Here is a 21,017-nt window from a genome sequence, read left to right on the forward strand (position 1 = left end):
TGGGCTGCCTGCTCTTGGAGTCTAGGGCCTGGTCTACACTATGAGTTTATGTCAGATTTAGCAGCATTAAATCCAAATTAACCCTGCACCTGTCCACACAACGAAGCCATTTTTTTGACATAAAGGGCTCTTAAAACCAATTTCTGTACTCCTTCCCAACGAGAGGATTAGCGCTGAAATCGACATCGCCATTTCGAATTAGGGTTAGTGTGGATGCAATTCGAAGGTATTGGCCTCCGGGAGCTATCCCACAGTGCACCATTGTGACCACTCTGGACAGCACTCTGAACTCGGATGCACTGGCCAGGTGTACAGGAAAAGCCCCGGGAACTTTTGAATCTCATTTCCTGTTTGGCCAGGCGAGCTCATCAGCACCGGTGACCATGCAGTCCCAGAATCGAAAAAGAGCTCCAGCATGGACCGAACGGGAGGTACTGGATCTGATCACTGTATGGGGAGAGGAATCCGTGCTATCAGAACTATGTTCCAAAAGATGAAATGCCAAAACATTTCAAAATATCTCAGAGGCCATGAGGGACAGAGGCTACATCAGGGATGCAACACAGTGCCGCATGAAACTTAAGGAGCTCAGACAAGCGTACCAAAGAACCAAAGAATCAAACGGACACTCCAGGACAGAGCCCCAGGGTATGTCTACACTACAAAATTAGGTTGAATTTATAGAAGTCGGTTTTTTAGAAATCGGTTTTATATATTTGAGTGTGTGTGTCCCCACAGAAAACGCTCTAAGTGCATTAAATGCATTAACTCAACGGAGTGCTTCCACAGTACTGAGGCTAGAGTCGACTTCCGGAGCGTTGCACTGTGGATAGCTATCCCACAGTTCCCGCAGTCTCCGCTGCCCATTGGAATTCTGGGTTGAGATCCCAATGCCTGATGGGGCTAAAACATTGTCGCGGGTGGTTCTGGTTACATATCGTCAGGCCCCCCTTCCCTCCCTCCCTCCGTGAAAGCAAGGGCAGACAATCGTTTCACGCCTTTTTTCCTGAGTTACCTGTGCAGACGCCATACCACGGCAAGCATGGAGCCCGCTCAGCTCACTGTCACCGTATGTCTCCTGGATGCTGGCAGACGTGGTACTGCATTACTACACAGTAGCAGCAACCCATTGCCTTGTGGCAGCAGACTGGCCACATCAGCCAGGAGCGCCTGGGCAGACATGGGCACAGGGACTAAATTTGGAGTGACTTGATCAAGTCATTCTCTTTAGTCCTGCAATCAGTCCTATTGAACCATCTTATGGTGAGCAGGCAGGCGATACAGATTGCTAGCAGTCGTACTGTACCATCTTCTGCCAGGCAGGCAACAGATGAGGATGGCTAGCAGTCCTACTGCACCGTCTTCTGCCAAGCAGCCATGAGATGTGGATGGCATGCTGTCCTTCTGCACTGTCTGCTGCCAGCCAAAGATGTAAAAGATAGATGGAGTGTATCAAAACAAGAAATAGACCAGATTTGTTTTGTACTCATTTGCTTCCCCCCATCCCCCGTCCAGGGGACTCATTCCTGTAGGTCACACTGCAGTCACTCATAGAGAAGGTGCAGTGAGGTAAATCTAGCCATGTATCAATCAGAGGCTAGACCAACCTGCTTGTTCCAATAAGAACAATAACTTAGGTGCACCATTTCTTATTGGAACCCTCCGTGAAGTCCTGCCTGAAATACTCCTTGATGTAAAGCCACCCCCTTTGTTGATTTTAATTCCCTGTAAGCCAATCCTGTAAGCCATGTCGTCAGTCACCCCTCCCTCCATCAGAGCAATGGCAGACAATCGTTCCGCGCCTTTTTTCTGTGCAGATGCCATACCAAGGCAAGCATGGAGGCCACTCAGCTCACTTTGGCAATTAGGAGCACATTAAACACCACACACATTATCCAGCAGTATATGCAGCACCAGAACCTGGCAGAGCGATACCGGGCGAGGAGGCGACGTCTACGTGGTCACATGAGTGATCAGGACGTGGACACGGACACAGATTTCTCTGAAAGCATGTGCCCTGCCAATGCATGCATCATGGTGCTAACGGGGCCGGTTCATGCTGTGGAACACCAATTCTGGGCTCGGAAAACAAGCACAGACTGGTGGGACTGCATACTGTTGCAGGTCTGGGACGATTCCCAGTGGCTGCGAAACTTTCGCATGCGTAAGGGACTTTCATGGAACTTTGTGACTTGTTTTCCCCTGCCCTGAAGCGCATGAATACCAAGATGAGAGCAGCCCTCACAGTTGAGAAGTGAGTGGCGATAGCCCTGTGGAAGCTTGCTACGCCAGACAGCTACCGGTCAGTTGGGAATCAATTTGGAGTGGGCAAATCTACTGTGGGGGCTGCTGTGATGCAAGTAGCCCACGCAATCAAAGATCTGCTGATATCAAGGGTAGTGACCCTGGGAAATGTGCAGGTCATAGTGGATGGCTTTGCTGCAATGGGATTCCCTAACTGTGGTGGGGCCATAGACGGAACCCATATCCCTATCTTGGCACCGGAGCACCAAGCCGGTGAGTACATAAACCGCAAGGGGTACTTTTCAATAGTGCTGCAAGCTCTGGTGGATCACAAGGGACGTTTCACCAACATCAACGTGGGATGGCTGGGAAAGGTACATGACACTCGCATCTTCAGGAACTATGGTCTGTTTCAAAAACTGCAGGAAGGGACTTTATTCCCAGACCAGAACATAACGGTTGGGGATGTTGAAATGCCTATAGTTCTCCTTGGGGACCCAGCCTACCCCTTAATGCCATGGCTTATGAAGCCATACACAGGCAGCCTGGACAGTAGTAAGGAGCTGTTCAACTACGGGCTGAGCAAGCGCAGAATGGTGGTAGAATGTGCATTTGGATGTTTAAAGGCGTGCTGGCGCAGTTTACTGACTCACTTAGACCTCAGCGAAAACAATATTCCCACTGTTATTACTGCTTGCTGTGTGCTCCACAATCTCTGTGAGAGTAAGGGGGAGACGTTTATGGCGGGGTGGGAGGTTGAGGCAAATCGCCTGGCCGCTGGTTACGTGCAGCCAGACACCAGGGCGGTTAGAAGAGCACAGGAGGGCGCGGTACGCATCAGAGAAGCTTTGAAAACCAGTTTCATGACTGGCCAGGCTACGGTGTGAAAGTTCTGATTGTTTCTCCTTGATGAAACCCCCCGCCCCTTAGTTCACTCTACTTCCCTGTAAGCTAACCACCCTTCCCTCCTCCCTTCGATCACTGCTTGCAGAGGCAATAAAGTCATTGTTGCTTCACATTCATGCATTCTTTATTCATTCATCACACAAATAGGGGGATGACTACCAAGGTAGCCCAGGAGGGGTGGTGGAGGAGGGAAGGAAAATGTCACACAGCACTTTAAAAGTTTACAACTTTAAAATTTATTGAATGCCAGCCTTCTTTTTTTTGGGCAATCCTCTGTGGCGGAGTGGCTGGTTGGCCGGTGGCCCCCCACCACGTTCTTGGGCGTCTGGGTGTGGAGGCTATGGAACTTGGGGAGGAGGGCAGTTGGTTACACAGAGGCTGTAGTGGCAGTCTGTGCTCCAGCTGCCTTTGCTGCAGCTCAGCCATACACTGGAGCATATTGGTTTGATCCTCCAGCAGCCTCAGCATTGAATCCTGCCTCCTCTCATCACGCTGCGGCCACATTTGAGCTTCAGCCCTGTCTTCAGCCCGCCACTTACTCTCTTCAGCCTGCCACCTCTCCTCCTGGTCATTTTGTGCTTTCCTGCACTCTGACATTATTTGCCTCCACGCATTCGTCTGTGCTCTGTCAGTGTGGGAGGACAGCATGAGCTCAGAGAACATTTCATCATGAGTGCGTTTTTTTTTTCTTTCTAATCTTCACTAGCCTCTGGGAAGGAGAAGATCCTGTGATCATTAAAACACATGCAGCTGGTGGAGAAAAAAAAGGGAAGGTGGTATTTAAAAAGACACATTTTATAGAACAATGGGTACACTCTTTCAGGGTAAACCTTGCTGTTAACATTACATACATAGCACATGTGCTTTAGTTACAAGGTCACATTTTGCCTCCCCCCACCACGTGGCTACCCCCTCAACCCTCCCCCCTCCCCGTGGCTAACAGCGGGGAACATTTCTGTTCAGCCACAGGCAAACAGCCCAGCAGGAACGGGCTCCTCTGAGTGTCCCCTGAAGAAAAGCACCCTATTTCAACCAGGTGACCATGAATGATATCTCACTCTCCTGAGGATAACACAGAGAGATAAAGAACGGATGTTGTTTGAACGCCAGCAAACATACACTGCAATGCTTTGTTGTACAATGATTCCCGAGTACGTGTTACTGGCCTGGAGTGGTAAAGTGTCCTACCATGAAGGACGCAATAAGGCTGCCCTCCTCAGAAACCTTTTGCAAAGGCTTTGGGAGTACATCCAGGAGAGCCGCGAATGCCAGGGCAAATTAATCCTTTCACATGCTTGCTTTTAAACCATGTATAGTATTTTAAAAGGTACACTCACCGGAGGTCCCTTCTCCGCCTGCTGGATCCAGGAGGCAGCCTTGGGTGGGTTCGGGGGGTACTGGCTCCAGGTCCAGGGTGAGAAACAGTTCCTGGCTGTTGGGAAAACCGGTTTCTCCGCTTGCTTGCTGTGAGCTATCTACAACCTCATCATCATCATCATCTTCTTCGTCCCCAAAACCTGCTTCCATGTTGCCTCCATCTCCATTGAAGGAGTCAAACAACACAGCTGGGGTAGTGGTGGCTGAACCCCCTAAAATGGCATGCAGCTCATCATAGAAGCAGCATGTTTGGGGCTCTGACCCAGAGCGGCCGTTCGCCTCTCTGGTTTTCTGGTAGGCTTGCCTCAGCTCCTTAAATTTCACGTGGCACTGCTTCGGGTCCCTGTTACGGCCTCTGTCCTTCATGTCCTGGGAGATTTTGACAAATGTTTTGGCATTTCAAAAACTGGAACGGAGTTCTGATAGCACGGATTCCTCTCCCCATACAGCGATCAGATCCCATATCTCCCGTACGGTCCATGCTGGAGCTCTTTTGCGATTCTGGCACTCCATCATGGTCACCTCTGCTGATGAGCTCTGCATGGTCACCTGCAGCTTGCCACGCTGGCCAAACAGGAAATGAGATTCAAAAGTTCATGGTTCTTTTCCTGTCTACCTGGTCAGTGCATCTGAGTTGAGAGTGCTGTCCAGAGCGGTCACAATGGAGCACTCTGGGATAGCTCCCGGACACCAATACCGTCGAATTGTGTCCACAGTACCCCAAATTCAACCCGGCAAGGCAGATTTAAGCGCTAATCCACCTGTCAGGGGTGGAGTAAGGAAATCGATTTTAAGAGCCCTTTAAGTCGAAATAAAGGGCTTCATCATGTGGACGGGTGCAGGTTTACATCAATTTAACGCTGCTAAATTCGACCTAAAGTCCTAGTGTAGACCAGGGCCCAGACATATTGCTTCTACGCTGAGCTGCATGCTATTCAGGGGGGAGCCACCACCACTATCCCACCCCTGTCCATGGACTCCAATGATGGAGTACTCTCCGCCATGGCTGAGGATTTTGCAGATGGGGAAGATGAGGAGGAGGAGGACGAGCACGGGGAGAGCACACAGCACACTGTTCTCCCCGACAGCCAGGATCTTTTTATCACCCTGACTGAAATACCCTCCCAACCCAACCAAGTTGGAGAAGGGACCTCTGGTGAGTGTACCTTTTTAAATATAATACATGTTATAAAAGCAAGCAATTTTTAATGATTAAGTAGCCCTGAGGACTTGGGATGCATTCGTGGCCAGTACTGCTACTGGAAAAGTCTATTAACGTGTCTGGGGATGGAGCGGAAATCCTCCAGGGACATCTCTCTGAAGCTCTCCTGGAGGTACTCTAAAAGCCTTTGCAGAAGGTTTCTGGGGAGAGCAGCCTTATTCCATCCTCCATGGTAGGACACTTTACCACGCCATGCTAGTAGCAAGTAATCTGGTAACATTGTATGACAAAGCCTGGCAGTGTATGGTCCCGGTGTTCGCTGGCATTCAAGCAACGTCCGTTCTTTATCTCTCTGTGTTATCCTCAGGAGAGTGATATCATTCATGGTTGAAATAGGGGAATTTGATTAAGGGGACATTCAGAGGTGCCTGTTCCTACTGGGCTGTTTGCCTGTGGCTGAAAAGAAATCCTCCCCGCAGTTAGCCACGCAGTGGGATGGGGGGGCCATTGGCGCTGAGCTGTTCGTGTTTGGCTAGCAGGGATCTTCCCTGATACCAGCCAGGCAGTGGGGGGAGGGGAAAAGCGATCATCCCAGAGAATTGGATGTGGGGAAGGGGTTAGTTTGGTTTCTGCTGCTGCATGTTGACAGGAAAACTGCAGCATTAAATGGCCAACTCAACGGGCTTTGCTTGGTATGGGAAAGGAGGGGGCTGCTGTTATAAAGGTTGCAGAAGCCAAAAGACTATGGCTTACCATGGCCACCTGCAAGCCGAATTCTGTTGCCCGGCCCTGCGTGTGTGATCTCTAACACCAAAGCCACAGGCACTCAATATAAGATGCAAAGTGTGACCTTGTACCAAAATCACATGTGCTATGTAATGTGAATAGCGTTGTTCACCGTGAAAGAGTATAGCCATTGTTCTGTAAAATGTATCTTTTAAAATACTTCACTCCCTTTTTTTCCTCCAGCAGCTGCAAATGTTTCAAGCCTCCCTCCTCCATCCCAAAGGCTATCTCAGATAAGGTGGCAAAAAAAAACCGCACGCGCGATGACATGTTCTCTGAATTCATGCAGTTGTCTGGCACTGACAGAGCTGTGTGGAGGGACACAATAGCAGAGTACAGGATGGTGACCAATGAATGTGAGGAGAGGTGGCAGCAGGAAGATCAGAGGAGGCATGAGGAAACGCTGAGGCTACTGCGGGATCAAACGGACATGCTCCAGCGTCTGGTGGAGGTTCATGAACAGCAGCAGGATCACAGACTGCCGCTGCAGCCCCTGCTTAACCACCCTCCATCCTCCCCAAGTTCCATAACCTCCTCATCCAGATGCCCAAGAACGTGGGGTGGGGGAGGCTCTGGGCACCCAACCACTCCACCCCAGTGGACAGCCCAAGCAACAGAAGGCTGGCATTCAACAAGTTTTAAAGTGGCCTTTTCCTTCCCTCCTACCACACCCCACCTGGGCTACCTTGTGAGTTATCTCCCTATTTTTATAATCAATTAATAAAGAACAGATGTTTTTTAAATGATAGTGACTTTATTTCCTTTGCAAGCAAGCTGTGATCGAAAGGGGAAGGGCGGGTGGCTTACAGGGAATTTAGAGGCAACCAAGGGGGTGGGTTTTCATCAAGGAGAAACAAACAGAAGTGTTACACAGTACCCTGGCCAGTCACAAAACTGGTTTTCAAAGCTTCTGTGATGCGCAGCGCTTCCTGCTGTGCTCTTCTAACTGCCCTGGTGTCTGGCTGCTCGTATTCAGCAGCCAGGCGATTTGCATCAACCTCCCACCCCGCCACAAACGTCTCCCCCTTACTCTCACAGAGATTGTGGAGCACACAGCAAGCAGCAATAACAATGGGAATATTGGTTTCGCTGAGGTCTGAGTGAGTCAGTAAACTGCTCCAGCGACCCTTTAAATGTCCAAATGCACACTCTACCACCATTCTGCACTTGCTCAGCCTATAGTTGAACAGCTCCTTACTACTGTCCAGGGTGCCTGTGTACAGCTTCATGAGCCAGGGCATTAAGGGGTAGGCTGGGTCCCCAAGGATAACTATAGGCATTTCAACATCCCCAACAGTTATTTTCTGGTCTGGGAAGTAAATCCCTTCCTGCAGCCATTTAAACAGACCAGAGTTCCTGAAGACGTGAGCATCATGAACCTTTCCCAGCCATCCCACGTTGATGTTGGTGAAACGTCCCTTGTGATCCACCAGTGCTTGCAGCACCATTGAATAGTACCCCTTGCGGTTTATGTACTGGCTGCCCTGGTGGTCCGGTCCCAAGATAGGGATATGCGTTCCGTCTATAGCCCCACCACAGTTAGGAAATCCCATTGCAGCAAAGCCATCCACTATGACCTGCACATTTCCCAGAGTCACTACCTTTGATAGCAGCAGCTCAATGATTGCATAGGCTACTTGCATCACAGCAACCCCCACAGTAGATTTGCCCACTCCAAATTTATTACCGACTGACCGGTAGCTGTCTGGCATTGCAAGCTTCCACAGGGCTATTGCCACTCACTTGTGAACTGTGAAGGCTGCTCTCATCTTGGTATTCTTGCACTTCAGGGCAAGGGAGAGCAAGTCACAATGTTCCATGAAAATGCCCTTACACATGCGAAAGTTTTGGAGCCACTGGGAATCATCCCAGACCTGCAACACTATGTGGTCCCACCACTCTGTGCTTGTTTCCCGGGCCCAGAATCGGCGTTCCACGGTATGAGCCTGCCCCATTAACACCATTATCTCCAAATTGCCAGGGAATGCAGTTTTAGAGAAAAGTGTGTTCATGTCCTCATCACTGCGCTGCCGTTGCCTCCTCGTCTGGTTTTTCAGGTGCTGGTTCTGCATACACTGCATGATAATGCGCGAGGTGTTTACAATGGTCATAACTGCTGCGGTGAGCTGAACGGGCTCCATGCTTGCTGTGCTATGTTGTCTGCTCCTGCTTGGGCAATACAGGGAAAAGGGCAGGAAATGATTGTTTGCTGTTGCTCTGATGGAGGGAGGGGCGACTGACAACATGGCTTACAGGGAATTATAATCAATGAAGTGGGTGGCTTTGTGAGAAACAGAATGGCCCCCTTAAATATAGAACTCAAAACCTCAAGGATAGAACTCAAAACTGGGTTTAGCAGGCTGTTGATTTCACGGAAGGAGGGAGGAAAAAATGAATACAAAACAAATCTGGTCTATTTCTTGTTTTGATCCACTTCATTTCTCTTTATACATCTTGCTGGCAGCAGACTGTGCCGTACGACTGCTAGCCATTGTCATCTCCTGGGTGCTCGGCAGAAGACGGTGCAGTATGACTGCTGGCCATCATCTTCTGCTGGCTGCTGATTAAAAGACAGTGCACTGCCATTAGGACTCAATCGCCATGAGACAAAACTTAAAAGGAAAATGACCTGGCTGAGTCACTCACATGTTTGTCCAGGCTGGTCGGTTAAAAGAGAACCCAGGATTATGTCGACGATGGCTACCCGTCATACTGCACTGTCTGCTGCCAAAGGGCCATAAACTGCTGGATGTGTAGCAATGCAGTACCACGTCTGCCAGCACCCAGGAGACATATGGTGACAGTGAGCTGAGGGGGCTCCATGCTTGCCGTGGTATGGCGTCTGCACAGGTAACTCAAGAAAAAAGGCGTGAAATGATTGTCTGCCCTTGCTTTCACGGAGGGAGGGAGGGAAGCTCAGTGGTTTGAGCCTTGGCCTGCTAAACCCAGGGTTGTGAGTTCAATCCTTGAGGGGGCCATTTAGGGATCTGGGGCAAACATTGGGGACTGGGCCTGCTTTGAGCAGGGGGTTGGACTAGATGACCTCCTGAGGTCCCTTCCAACTCTGAGATTCTATGATTCTATGCAAGGGGGGCATGACGATATGTACCCAGAACCACCGGCGACAATGTTTTAGCCCCATCAGGCATTGGAATTGCTACCCAGAATTCAAATGGGCGGCGGAGACTGCGGGAACTGTGGGATAGCTACCCACAGTGCAACGCTCCGGAAGTCGACGGTTGCCTCGGTACTGTGGACGCACTCCGCTGACTACATGCACTTAGAGCATTTGTGTGGGGACACACACAATCAACTGTATAAAAAGACTTTCTACAAAACCAACTTCTATAAATTTGACCTAATTTCATCGTGTGGACAAGGCCTAGGAGGCTCTGCTTGGACTAACAGCAGCTCCACAGCAGAGGTCCCACTCAGCCCCCACTCGGGGCCCCTAGACCCCCACATTCTCCAGGGGCATCAGTGCCAACTGAGTGTATGGGGGGCACTATGGGAAGTGAGGGGAGCCCATTTGTGCCCCAGGGTTCAGCACTGACCAATCCCCCCCAGGCTCAGGGGTCCCCGAGTCTCTGTTCACCGCAGGCAAGGAAGGGCCATGTGCCAGGCTCTGGGTGATCACCTCACTCCAGTCCCAGCCCCACTGGGCACAGTCCCATGGCAGTGTGGGGGATCCCTAGCTCCGAGGGGCCACCCCCCAGGGAGTGCTGGTGGGGAGAGGAGGGAACCCCTATGCTGGCACTCAGGGAGTAGATGGCACCAATCCGTTGGCTGCTGCCCTGTTCCCGGGCACCCAGCTCTGTGGCCTGTGGTGAAACGGCCCTGGGGTTAACAGGACGGCCCAGACGCAGGGTCCCAGCGTGGCCGTTACTCTGTGAAATGCCCTTGTGAAACCTGCCCAGCATGGCGGGGAGATGCTTATCTGCAGGGATGCCCCAAGCCAGTGTGGCCTGAGAGCTGGGCAGTGATGGGGGTGGGTTGGAGACCTGGCAGCAGCGCTCCTCACTCCCGACCCACAGCCCCTGCTTACACAGCCCTGACTCCCCTCCTCCTCAGTTTGGCCGGTGCCCCTCTCTCCTGACCCACAGCCCCTGCTAACCCAGCCTTATATCCTGGGTTTCTCTAAAGTGGGTCTCTGAGTGGCTTGGAGCCCAGTTCTCCACTACCCTCAGGAGGGGGGTGAACCCAAGACACCCTATGGTCTATGGGGAGTTGGGGGCACTTTGTAGGCAGAGCATTTATAAACTCCGCTAATGGCCCCTAGGTGGCGACATGGGGCAGCTCGTAGATCAGAGCCCAGGCTGGGTGTGGGAGTGTCGCAAGCTGTGCAGTGCTGGGGAGGAAGCACAAGGGGCTGGGAGCTGGCGGGGGAAGGGAGGGGACCCCAACCCTGGCACTCAGGGGGTCATTGGCAGCAGCCATTGGTGGCTTCCCTGTTGCCCAGCGCTGCGGCCTGAGGTGAAATGTCCCCGGGGTTATCGGGACGGCCCAGATGCTGGGTCACAGCGCAGCCATTACTGTGTGAAATGCCCTTGCGAATCCTGCCCAGCGCAGTGTAGAAATGCTTATCTGCAGGGACGCCCCAAGCCAGTGCACGGCTGGTCCTGGGGGCAGGGGAGAACAGGGGCATGCGACTGACAGCAGTGATTCTCAGTCCTGACCCGCAGTCCCTACTAGCCCAGCCCTGGCCTTCCCCACCCCCAACAGCTCTGCCGACATGCGTCTGACACGCAAGACCCTGCGGCATTGGGCTCTGAGGAACTTCCAGAAATCAATGAGCTGCGTCCTTCCAGCCCACTGCCCGCTGTGCCATGATGGCCAATACCAGGTAGAGTCCTGCCCCACTGACCATTATGGCACTCTCCCTGCTGGGGGAGTTTCCTGGGGGTGGGGGGTGGTGGGAAAGTGTTGAAGTCCCCAGAGAAGGCAGTCCCCATCCTTCAGGCTGTGAAATTGGCCAAATCACAAACTATGGTAACACCCACTGTTTCATGTTCTTGTTGGGAACACTGGGGCATGGCCACTAGGTAACTCGAGGGGATGGAAGACCACGAGTGTCGATGAAGCCCCCTCGCGCTAGGCCCCAGTGTCCTTGGCCCCCCTCCTGCCTGGAGGCACTCGCAGCAGCTCTGCGTACTAGGCCCAAGTGTCCTTGGCCCCCCTGCCTGGAGGCACACACAGCAGTTATGCTGAGAATCTGCAACAGTATGTTGCAGAGTCAGACTGCCTGAAACTAAGCAAGGCCAAACAGGGGAGATATGGAAGAACAATGCTGAATAAAGCAGCTTTATGTATAGTTTAACAAATGATACAGAGAATCAGGGAACTAGCTGGGAACTGGATTGGCTGGCTATATGGATACTTGGGGCAGCTTGCTATTGGATAAGTATGCTGGGAAAAAGGATGTATAAAAGCCTGTGTAACTTCCTGCTTTGTTGTACAGGATTTGAGATTTTATTCTCCCTGTACCTTTTTGCAGCTGCAAATAAACTTTTTCTGCTTCTCCACCCCGTTGTGATTATTGGGTGTAGCACACCGGGTAACGAACCAACCCAAGCTGTTGTTCAGCCTCTCGGCACTGGGTGCCGGCAACATTCTCTTTGTATATAAATCTCCCCACTGTATTTTCCACTGAATGCATCCAATGAAGTGAGCTGTAGCTCATGAAAGTGTTGCCGGCACCCAGTGCCGAGAGGCTGAACAACAGCTTGAGTGGTTCGTTACCCGGTGTGCTACACCCAATAATCACAACGGGGTGGAGAAGCAGAAAAGTTTACTTGCAGCTGCAAAAAGGTACAGGGAGAATAAAATCTCAAATCCTGCACAACAGAGCAGGAAGTTACACAGGCTTTTATACATCCTTTTTCCCAGCATACTTACCCAATAGCAAGCTGCCCCAAGTATCCATATAGCCAGCCAATCCAGTTCCCAGCTAGTGCCCTGATTCTCTGTATCATTTGTTAAACTATACATAAAGCTGCTTTATTCAGCATTGTTCTTCCATATCTCCCCTGTTTGGCCTTGCTTAGTTTCAGGCAGTCTGACTCTGCAACATATTGTTGCAGATTCTCAGCATAACTGCTGTGTGTGCCTCCAGGCGGGGGGGGGCCAAGGACACTTGGGCCTAGTACGCAGAGCTGCTGCGAGTGCCTCCAGGCAGGGGGGGGGGGGCAAGGACACCGGGGCCTAGTGCGAGGGGGCTTCATCGACACTCGTGGTCTTCCATCCCCTCGAGTTACCTAGTGGCCATGCCCCAGTGTTCCCAACAACTCCCCCCTCTGAGAACACTCAACAGCCTTGGCTCTGAGTTTTCTCACTTGGGCTACTTATTTCTTTACAATATGACTTTGCATAAGCACTTTGTGATAGCCCTGAAGAGAATGACTTATTAACTTTTGCAAAAGGGCCCTGACACAAGATACTGCACAGCATAATACCAGTAATACAAGCAATACAGGAAAGAGAATTTTCAATAGCAGGCTAAATAAACCACCAAGCCAAGACAACAAACCCCAGCCTGAAAACAAGGTTTGCAACCAATCGTTCTCTGGGGCAGTATAGGCAACCTGTGCTCCGGCTCGGGTATGGGCCTCAGCCTGTACCACCTTTTCATAGATCTCATAACTGCTATCATTGACATATACACAACATCGGGGCCCGACGAGGGCACAAACCCCTCCTTGGGATGCCAAGAGATAGTCCAAAGCCAGCCTGTTTTGGAGGGAAAACGTCCTGAGCTGCTGTACCTCTTTATTTAATGTTTTTACTGTTGACCCTAAATCACTAACCGAGTCCTCTAACTCTAAGGCCACCTTCTCAAATACCATCTGCAGCCTTATAGTATAGCGGCCTATGCATGCCATGGCTGGCCCGGAAACCAGTGGCGCTATTCCCAGTACAGAGCACCCTACAAGCTTCTCGGTTGTGAGGGGATTCTTCATATTGCCCTCCAATGCCGTAGTCAGTCGCCGCAGGGTCTTTTCTCGTGACTCAACAGAGGTGTCTCGGGCATTTCTCATCTTTCCTTTGGGCAGTGTGGCAGTTATGGAAAGATGAGGAACTCCATGAGCTATATAACAGCTACCTGTCCAGTTGACTGGCAGCACCTTGTAAGCCTTTCGGCCACATACAAAATAGTGACCCTGTAGGGCCCAGTAAGGACTGTTTCTTAAGGGGATTCCTGGGATATTTAAGGCTGCTTTGGCTGCTTTTTTTAACAATTTATATGCCCCTAAGGGGGCATCCCATCCTCCTGATTGGGTACAAGTGGGGGCATTTCTAATTGTGCCGTTCAAATTACACTCGCCATAGGGACCACTACAAACCCACCATTGGCTTGCTACATTGGAGATGTTAACTGGACGGCAAGTTATATTTCCAAACCCTTCTTTTTTGTGGTAAGATTATTTGTAAGAGTTTCCCTAAAAGGGGAGGAACCATTACACCCACACTGCTGGCCTCCCCTTTTGGTCTTTATTCAATACCCATCAGCCCACTGTGTAATAACATAGGAGCTCTTTCCCACAGGATGCCCATAGTGATCAGATTGGTTTCGGGTAAAACATAACACTCCCTCAGTGAGTACTGCAACTGAATACTCCTGGTCCTGATAGGTGGCTTGCTGTAAAGAGGTCTTGATCCAGAACGGCGAGTCCGTTCTTTCCTGCTCTTTGGTGGTGGCTAATTCTGCTAGGGTCAAGGGCAGCATGTCAAGAGGCATTCCCGTTTTGGGGGATAGTGGAGTTGGAGCACATACCCAGCAATCAGTCTGGTTTGTTAAATTAGCAACATGGTGCGCAAGCAAAACAAAGGAGTTATGGTCCCGATATGCACAGTTTGGAAATACCAATACAGAGAATAACAATGTTACCCAATTAATTATTACCAGAGTCTTCCCAACCCAGGGTCTCCAGTACCTGGGTGGGCCCATTTTAGCATTAAGGTGCCCGCTATTTGTGTCTTTTAAACAGTAGCTTTAGCCCGAGATCGTCACTAGATGAGGAGTCAGCAGGTTGGACGGTCCACTGTTCTGCTGACGAGGGGGTGGGTACTGCCTTCAGACGAGAGTGATGGATCCAGTTCTTGTGTCCCTCGATCTTTGCCGCTGTATGGGAGATCAGCAGGACGGTATAGGGTCCTTTCCACTTTTCCTGGAGAGGCTCGTCTTTCCAGGTGCGAACAAGCACAGAGTCACCGGGCTGTAAGGAGTGAACGGGAGAGTCCAAGGGGAGAGGCTGGGAATCCTTGGTATACCTGTGAAGAGACAAGAGAACAGCAGACAAGGAACACATATACTGTGACAAAAAACCATTACCCAACTCCCATTCCCCTGACAGAACCGCGGTGCCATTCATAGGCCATGCCCTTCCAAACATAATTTCAAAGGGACTGAGCCCTAATCTACCCTTTGGGAGAACGCGGATATGGAGTAGGATGAGGGGCAAAGCATCAGGCCATCGCAGTGAGGCTTCTTGGCACACTTTTGAGAGATGCCGTTTAAGGGTCTGATTGGTACGCTCCACTACCCCACTGGCTTGTGGTCTCCAGGGCGTATGGAGTTTCTGGGGGATCTGTAAGGCATGTGAGATGCTTTGAATGATTTTTGACGTGAAGTGTGTCCCGTTGTCAGATTCCATCCACAGGGGGAGTCCAAAGCGAGGAATGATCTCCTTAACAAACTTGAGGGCCACTGTTCTGGCAGTGCAGTTACAGCATGGGAAGGCTTCTGGCCATCCGCTGAACCGATCCACTATAACAAGGAGATATTTGAACCCTTGGGTCCAGGGAAACTCAGTAAAGTCTATTTGCCACACTTGTCCAGGGCCCGGAGTGGGTTCTAGGGCAGCTGGTGGCACAGGATGTCCCGGTCGGGGGTTATTCTTTTGGCAAACTAAGCAGTTCACTTGTACCTGGGCAGCCAGGGGTCGGAGTCCGGAAGTGATAAAGTATTTTCCCATTAGTTGGATAAGTGCTTCCCTGCCAGCATGAGTGGTTTGATGTCGTTTCTGCAGCACTGGCCGGATTAGGCCCTTTGGTAAGAAGACCTTCCCTTCTGGGGAATGGAGCCATCCCTCCTTTCACAACAGCATAACCCGCCCTCCTTTGCCCATCTATTACAGTACTGCTACCATCGGTGTACCACTCATAATCTGCATTTGGGAGGGGTACATCCTTTAAATCCGGACGGCTGGAGTACTGGACATCTATGATCTCTAAACAGTCATGTTTCTGTTCCTCTGTTTCTGGCAAGAGGGTGGCTGGGTTAAGGGAGGGGCAAGGCTGTAAGGTGACTTCAGAGTTCTCTAACAGCTTAGCCTGGTACCGAGCAATCCGAGCCTGGGTGAGCCAAAGCCCTCCCTTTGCATCCAATAAGGCTCGGACCGTATGGGGAGTATAGATTTGCATAACCCCTCCCAATGTTAGCTTCTCGGCTTCCTCAAGCACTAGGGCTGTAGTTGCGACCGCCCGTAAACATGCCGGCCAACCCTTTGCAACCTGATCCAGTTGCTTAGAAAAATAAGCCACAGGACGTCTCCATGCTCCTAACAGCTGTGTGAGCACTCCTAGGGCCACCCCCCTTCGTTCATGTACATACAACTGAAATGGCTTAGAGAGATCCAGCAGGCCCAGAGCTGGGGCTTCCATCAATTTTCTTTTCAGGATTTTAAATGCCCTGTCAGCCTCTGGGGTCCAATAGAAGGGGTCATGATCCGCTCCTTTTACACAGTCGTACAGGGGTTTAGCCCACAGTCCAAACTCTGGGATCCATATCCTGCAAAAGCCTGCCATACCCAGAAATGCCCTGAGCCGCTTACAATTATTTGGAGAGGAACTTGACAGATAGATTCCCTTCTTTTTTTTCGCTTGAACGCTGACGCTCCCCTTGCCTTAGCTGTAACCTGATCCCTCTCCACCTCAGACAACAGGGTTCTCAGGAGGATATTACAGTCGTCTCAATCGGCTTGTGACTACTGAGGCACCCCTCAAAGACTGAAATAAACCTGCTTGCGTTTGTTGAGAATTCCCCAGCCTGTGTTTTAAAAGCTGCTAAGTCTATTGGATTGAATGGCACATGGGTGTAAACTTGCATAGTGGTAGCCTGACGTCCGTCTGCCCCTGGGCAAGCCACAACAGTCTCGGTAAGCAAAGGATAGAGTCCCACCGAGGGGGCAATCTCTGTAACCCGAGGCATCCTACCCTTATACGGTGGGGGTGTGGGGGCCGAAGGGGACACCGGCTCTGCCATTACAGTGGGGGTGGGGGTCTGGGGACTAACATTAGCTACTACCGAACCAGTCGGAGTCAGATTACAGTGCTGTAAAATATCTGGTCGAGTACATAAAGTCAGAAACAAATGTGCATACATATGTTCATTCCATTTCCTTGTTCTCTGACAGAACAGGAGTAACTGAAGGATCGTGTTGTAATTAATTGACCCTCCTGGTGGCCACCACTCCTGGTCCTCTAGTTGATATTGAAGCCAGTCAACTGTATAGAATCGTTTTAATTGGCTCTTAGTCATCGGATCCGCACCAAATACCTTCCAGTTTGCTAGAATGCACTCTAGGGGCGTACACCGTGCCCTAACCTCTGAGCTCTGTCCCTGTCCCATACCTACAGGGTAACTCTGGGCATCCCCAGGTTCCAACAGAGCATATAATCCGGATTTTAAAAGGTTCCTACTTTATCCAAGGGACCGGTTCTTCACCGTGGCCTGCAGCTGCTCCTCCCCCATGTCTAAGGGACCGGTTCTTCACCGCCGTCCACAACAGCTTCTCCACTATATGAGTGCGTTGCACCGTTGTGCCCTCTGGGGTCGATCAAATCGCGTCTCCTCCGAGGCCCCCGATGAACTCACCGGTGCGCGCTGGGCGTCGGTTCTCGCCGCAATCCTCGACCTCCAGGAGGGGCCCGGGCAAGGCTAAATTGCAGCCTTGTCGCCCACCCAGGGACACCAAAAGCTGTTGCCGGCACCCAGTGCCGAGAGGCTGAACAACAGCTTGAGTGGTTCGTTACCCGGTGTGCTACACCCAATAATCACAACGGGGTGGAGAAGCAGAAAAATTTATTTGCAGCTGCAAAAAGGTACAGGGAGAATAAAATCTCAAATCCTGCACAACAGAGCAGGAAGTTACACAGGCTTTTATACATCCTTTTTCCCAGCATACTTACCCAATAGCAAGCTGCCAAAAGTATCCATATAGCCAGCCAATCCAGTTCCCAGCTAGTGCCCTGATTCTCTGTATCATTTGTTAAACTATACATAAAGCTGCTTTATTCAGCATTGTTCTTCCATATCTCCCCTGTTTGGCCTTGCTTAGTTTCAGGCAGTCTGACTCTGCAACATATTGTTGCAGATTCTCAGCATAACTGCTGTATGTGCCTCCAGGCGGGGGGGGCCAAGGACACTTGGGCCTAGTACGCAGAGCTGCTGCGAGTGCCTCCAGGCAGGAGGGGGGGGGGGGCAAGGACACCGGGGCCTAGTGCGAGGGGGCTTCATCGACACTCGTGGTCTTCCATCCCCTCGAGTTACCTAGTGGCCATGCCCCAGTGTTCCCAACAAAAGCTTATGCTCAGATAAATTTGTTGGTCTCTCAGGTGCCACAAGTCCTCCTTTTCTTTTTACACTGGCACTGTAAGGGACGTCTCAGCTCGGGGGCTCTCCTTCTGCCCCTCCACCCCCACGAACATGATACAGTTCTGTGGTGACCTAGAATCCTATTTTCGATGTCTCTGACTCAAAGAATATTTCCAAAATACCTCTGAACAACATACTAATCCACAGAGGCCTCCCTACCAACACTACAAAAAGAAAGATTCTAGGTGGACTCCTCCTGAAGGTCAAAACAGCAGACTGGACTTCTACATAGAGTGCTTCCGCCGACGTGCACGGGCTGAAATTGTGGAAAAGCAGCATCACTTGCCCCATAACCTCAGCCGTGCGGAACACAATGCCATCCACAGCCTCAGAAACAACTCTGACATCATAATCAAAAAGGCTGACAAAGGAGGTGCTGTTGTCATCATGAATAGGTCGGAATATGAACAAGAGGCTGCTCGGCAGCTCTCCAACACCACTTTCTACCAGCCATTACCCTATGATCCTGTTAGAGGGCTTATTCCTTCACCCACTTACTTCCCTGGTCCTTCTCGCATGAACAGAGAGCAACAATACCCGAAGTCCAAAGGTGCAGACAATTCGATGTTTATTGGGGTGAACTTCCAGCAAGCATGATTCCAGTTTCCTTCCTTAGTATCCTCCTTCCCAGCTCTGACACCACAGAGCCTTACACCTGTGTCCCTGTTCCCATTCCTACCCTTAGCTAAACATGATTCCAACTTCCTTACTCCCATTCCCTGTTCCCATTTCCCCCTTTAGCAAAACATGATTCCAATTTTCTTACCCCCATTCCCTGTTCCCATCTCACACACCCACATGCCCACCCCCACCCCCACCCACACCCAGTCACTTCCTCATTGACTACAGATTATATAGTAAAACTTGACTTCTGCTTAGCTATACCTTAACCAATCATTTTCCTGAAATTTAACTAACCAATCCTAACATATTGTAACATGATTATGTAACCAATTATATCCCACCACCTCAATTAGTTTACACCCAGCAAAATTAATTATACAGCAGACAGGAACAATCACAGAACCAGACAGAGATTATACAGACAAACAACAGCAAAGTGGGAACTATAATGACAAAACAATACAGAAGTGAGGATTTCACATCCCAGCTATTGATAAGTGAGTTCTTGCCAGACAGGATGCTATCAAACTAAGTTTCCTTTTACATTGTCTAGGCACTTCCCTTTCTCTGGAGGTGATAGGAACTATCCTGTCCTGATAGTGCCTAACAGCCCAATAGCACCTTATTTCAGTGTGACTAGTTTGGAATGTGAGGATGTGACCGTTCGCTTCCCAGCTTATGGCTGCCTCTGCTGCTTAGCCAAAGGCCTGAGCCTAAGCACAGGGCCACAAACTGTCACAGTAAGAGAAGGCCCTTACACTGGCAGACAGTGGTTTTGATTCTTTCTTTTATACCTCTATCACTAGCCAAGTGATAAGAATACACCTAAATTCTTAGAGTATAGGCCTTTATAGACAGGCCTGAATATCTATATCCTAACACTCCACCCCTTTTTTTTTTCTTTTTCTTTTGGGATCCTCCTGCCCAGGTATCCCTGGAAAAGCATAGGACATATGGCGACACATTTCCTGATAGGGCCAGGCATCAAGGTGGAAGGTGTCGATATTCCATTTGTCCCACTGCCCCTTGTGTAGTATTGTGCCCTGCACCTTCTCTCATACGGGCATACCACACTTATTCCAATTAGTGTTCCAGACTTCCCATTAGAGTGGGCCTGAGAAGGTTGGGTCCGGGTTGTCTAGTACACTGCAGGGTTTGGAGGGCTTATTACATTCCTAATAGGTTATCTCCCTATGCAACGTAACACAAGTATAGTTAACAATACAAAATCCACAGCAACACCGAGTCCTGACCACTGCAGTATGGTCCAACATCCGAGACACCCCCAAAATACTGCCTCTCCTCCTTCGATGGGGTCACGATCTTGTGTCCAGTTGCTGGCAGTTGCAACAAGCTGCTCCTGCAAGTTTTGTATGCTTTTGTCCATATCACAAGTCCATTGAATGTTCACAGAGAAATGGGATATTGTCCAAACCAGCTTGACCACTTGGTATGGAATCAGGCAGTAGGCACTGGCTTATTCACAGCAATAAGATTCACAGATCCATTTGTGCACCAAAGTCCATATAGCAGCATGTAGATGGGTGTAGTTTGGTTATGGGCCGGTGTAATTGTGCCCCCAGTAATACGTACATTCCCAGCAAAACACCTTATACACAGTACACCCAATTGTCCACCCCTTGCATAGGCCATTGATCCTGCTCCTCTATAGTCATAGGAGAGGGGCACATCCAAACATCTTCTATTGATTTACACTATTTTACATACCCCTCCATTAATTCCCAGTGAGCTCCTCCCCTTTTCATTATTTCCATAGGGCTTGTGGGGGCCACCTTAGTTGCCATTCCATTTCCAGGTACCACGGTAGCTATTACACAGGTCCTGGCCTCCTAGTTGAGAATTTGCATTCCCATACACATCTTCCCCCCCCAAGGCCAGCCTTTTGAAGCCACCCCCCACCCATATCATGAGGTTTTCTGTTCATTAAAACACAACAATGCTAGCAACAAGACAAACACCACAGACAAACAACACAAAACATAGATCCATGGTATTCTGGGTTATTTTTCCCGCTGGCGCCAGCTTGCTTGTAGAGTGTCTGAAAAACAAAAGAAACAATTTCCTTCCCCATGGTGGGGACAGATTATTGCTTAATAATAATACCACTTTCTTTTACAAATGTCCTTGCTACTTGCAGGAAAAACAGAAGAATTACCTCCAGACTGTCCTTATTTTGTTCTATAGTCAGGCTAGTGAATTACCTCACTCACTGGTCATTTATGAAATTCATGAGATGGTGTACCT

Source organism: Eretmochelys imbricata, chromosome 6, assembly GCF_965152235.1.
Source record: "Eretmochelys imbricata isolate rEreImb1 chromosome 6, rEreImb1.hap1, whole genome shotgun sequence".
NCBI classification, from domain to species: domain Eukaryota; kingdom Metazoa; phylum Chordata; order Testudines; family Cheloniidae; genus Eretmochelys; species Eretmochelys imbricata.